Genomic DNA, 4,045 nt, shown 5'->3' on the forward strand with positions numbered 1-4,045 from the left:
TCTGGAAGCTCCAGGTCCAACATCAAGGCTTTGGCAGGTTTAGCTCCTTCTGAGGGCTGCGAAGAGGACTTCGTTCCAGGCCTATCTCTGGTCTCTGGTAGCCTTGGCTTGCTTGCTCCTTGGCTTGTAGGCTGTCTTCTTCCTGTGTCTACATGTCTTCTTCCCTCTGTGCATGTCTGCCTCTATATGCCCCCTTCTCATGCAGACACCAGTTACATGGCTCTAGGGCCGCCGTCATGACCTCCTCTTAACGTCACCATCTCTAAGACAGCTTGTCTCCAAGTAAGGTCACATGCTAGGTACTGGGGGTTAGGATTCCAGTGTATCTTTTTGGAGGTGGGGGAAGGACACACAATTTAACCCATAACAGCCTGTCAACTAGGCGGTGAGAATTTTTGCTCAGATTTTCTCAAGAAAACTTTTCTCTGCACCTTGTGCTGCGGGTTGCAATGGAGGAAGGGGTGGAGGAGGCTGATGGAGGACACTGGAGCCTTTGTGTCCCTACGTCGTGACTGAGCTTCATCAAAAAGCTTCCCGATTGCCACTGACAAGACCCTAGCCTGTTGGTGGCAATGACATTCTTTCCCCATTCAGAATACAGCATCCCGCCACTAGCCTCGGCTGACAACTATTTCCTTTTTAGCAGCTGGTCTGTCTTGTTTTCATCTCCCTGCTGATTACAGGGATGGTGGTCATAATTCCTTCAACAAAAATTTACTTGCTACTATAAATATAGATTTGCAAATCTATAAATATTTGTTTATAAATAAATTTTGCAAGTGGCTGGAGATCTTAAAATAAGACTCAGCTTCGGCTTTTGGATATCAAAAGAGACTCAGGTTTCTATGTTTAACTAAAAAAGTGTCAGAGGACTTTCTAAAAGTAGGGTTTCTTTCCCCCCCAGTTGGAATAACACTGCTGCATCTTAGCAAGTTTAGAACATTTAAAAAAGGAAAAAAATGTCTCCCCCAAATCCCATGATCTAAAAACAACATTTGGTATATACTCGGAATTTTTTTCTCATGCATCTATAAAGACTTTTTTTTTTTTTACCCTTTAAATGGTTTGTAGTTTAACTTTTTATTTTGAAATAGCTCTAGACTCATATAAGTTGCAAAACTAGCATAAAGAGTCGCCGTTCCCCGTTTGCCTGGTTTCCCCAGAGATATTCTCTTTTGCATTGTTTAAACTTGTGGAAAAATATACATCACATAAAATGTACTAGTTCAACTGTTTTTAAGTGTATAGTTCAGTGGCATAAGCGCATTCACATTGTTGTGCACCCATCACTACCATCCACCTCCAGAACTTTTTTAAAAGATTTTATTTATTTATTCATGAGAGACACAACAGAGAGAGAGGTGGAGACAGAGGCAGAGGGAGAAGCAGGCTCCCTGCGGGGAGGCCACTGTGGGACTCAATCCCAGGACCCCGGGATCACGACCTGAGCTGAAGGCAAATGCTCAACCACTGAGCCACTCAGGTGTCCCATCCAGAACTTTTTTCATTTTGCAAACACTGACTCCCATTTCCTCCCCCCGCAACCCCTGGCACCCACCCTTCTACCTTCTGTCCCCGAGTTTGACTCCTGTAAGTGCAAGCAGACAGTATTTCTCCTGTGGTGACTTGCTTCTTTCACGTACCACGATGCCCTGAAGCTTATTCCATGTCATAGCAGGTGACAGAATTTCTTTCCTTTTTAAGGCTGAATCATAGTCCTTGGTGTGGACAATATACCACATTGTCTTCACCCATTCATTTGTCCACACACACTTGAGTTGCTCCCGTCTCTTGACTATCGTGAAGGAAGCTCCTATGCACATGAGTGTGCAAAAACACCTCTTCAAGATCCTACTGTCACTGCCTCCGGATATACACCCAGAAGTGGAATTGCTGAATCATATGGCAACTTCACATTTAGTCTTTTGAGGAATCGCCATACTGTTTTCCTTGGTGGCTGCACCACTTCACGTTCTCCCCACCAACACCCAGGGGTTTCGAGTTCTCCACATCCTCACCAACACTTGCTGTGTTTGTTTTTTGTTTTTAAAGATCTTATTTATTTATTCATGAGAGACACAGAGACAGAGGCAGAGACCCAGGCAGAGGGAGAAGCAGGCTCCCTGCGGGGAGACTGTGGCGGGACTCGATCCCAGGACTCTGGGATCATGACCTGAGCCAAAGGCAGACGCTCAACCACTGGGCCACCCAGGGTCCCTGTTTGTTTGTGCTTTGATGACAGCCATCCTAATGACTGTGCCCAGTGATAAGATCTTATGTAACCACAGTACCATTATCGAGACTATATGAGTCTTTAAGACTTTTTCTTTTCTTTTTAAGTCATATGCAATCTTTGTTGCCACTGGTTTCATTTGCTTGATAAAATACGAATACCTAACAAAAGCAGTAACTAAAACCTCTCCTTACATATTGTTTTATTTGGCAGCTTCCCTGTCTGCCCCAGGGCCTCGGCTTCCCTGTCCTGAGTGGGCCCTCCAGGAGGCTGGGGCAGCCTACTGGTGCTCGCTGCCAGGCCAGCAGGTCACTGGGTCCCTTGTGTCCTGGGTGACCTGCCGAGGGGATGCCGAGTGGGAGAACGGACGCTTCCTGGCGTGCACTTGGCTCCTGTTCAGCTCTTCGGAGCAGTAAACCACCAGCCTTGGAAATATCCCGGTAGGAGGTCCAGCGGGAACTCTGATTCCTAACATGTGTTCTTGAGGCTCAGGAAAGAAAACAACAGTTTGGGGTTGGCTTAGGTTTGCACGAGGTTCACACTGACAATAGCTGATGGTGGAGATGGAGTTCTTTTTTTTAATTTTTTAATTTTAATTTTAATTTTTTTTGGTATATTTTTTTACTGGAGTTCGACCTGCCAACATATAGTATAACACCCAGTGCCCATCCCATCAAATGCCCCCCTCAGTGCCCATCACCCAGTCACCCCAACCCCCCGCCCACCTCCCCTTCCACTACTCCTTGTTCGTTTCCCAGAATTAGGAGTCTCTCATGTTTTGTCACCCTCTCTGATTTTTCCCACTCAGTTTCAGAGACAGAAGTCTGCAGGAGGGAGACTGGCCTGGGGCTTGGGAAGCCGGGGTGGGTGGACCTCGGGATCTCAGCAGTGGTCTTCGCTGTCTCCGACACTAAAATGCAGGATCCTTGGCTGCCCAGGATCCTTACAACCAGGCCCTGGAACCCATAATCACGGCTCCCCTCCCACCACCACCTCCACCACCACCACCAGCCGCCCTCCCCCAGCTCCATAAAAAAGTACCACAAACTAGAGGCTTAAAACAAACATTTATTCTCCTAAGTTCAGAGGCCAGAAGTCTAAAATCAAGATGCCCCAAACCAAAACTCTCCAGTCTTGGGCAAATCACTTCATCTCCCTGTAGGTCACTTTGTTCATCTATAAAATATAGGAGCTGCTCTTTCCAGCACTCCAGGGATTTCATTTATCCGTTCTGTGCAAGCATCCCCCCAGCTTTGTTTCTTTCTTTCTTTTTTAATTCTTTTTTAAATATATATATATTATATATTATAATACATTTTATATATTATATTAGATTATATTTATTTATATATTATGTATTATATTATATTTAAAATATTTATATATATATATATTTTTTTTATTGGAGTTTAATTTGCCAACAGATAGCTTTGTTTCTACCTGCTTGTACCTGTGACCCTCAGAGGCCCACGACTGGGTCTGCAGGGGCCTGGCGAGGAAGTTCCAGGACTGTGTGTCCCCTGGGGAGCCTGTCACCCAGGGCTGACCCGTAATCCTTGGAGATAATGCTAGGTAGGGGTGCTGGCCCTCCCATGGTGGGAGGCGGGCTGGCACTATATACCCTTGCAGCTTTCCAGGAAGGGTACGGGAGGGTGTGCAGACCCCTAGGTAGGGTGATGACGGTGTCTGGGTTTGCCCAGGACTGGCCCAGCTTTTGCTCTATCATATCTATCATATTAGTCTGTTTGGGCCGCCAGAACAAATTACTGCAGATGGGGAGGCTTGTACAAGATACTTCTCTTCTTGCGGTCC

Source organism: Canis lupus, chromosome 30 (assembly GCF_048164855.1).
Source record: "Canis lupus baileyi chromosome 30, mCanLup2.hap1, whole genome shotgun sequence".
Taxonomy (NCBI): domain Eukaryota; kingdom Metazoa; phylum Chordata; class Mammalia; order Carnivora; family Canidae; genus Canis; species Canis lupus.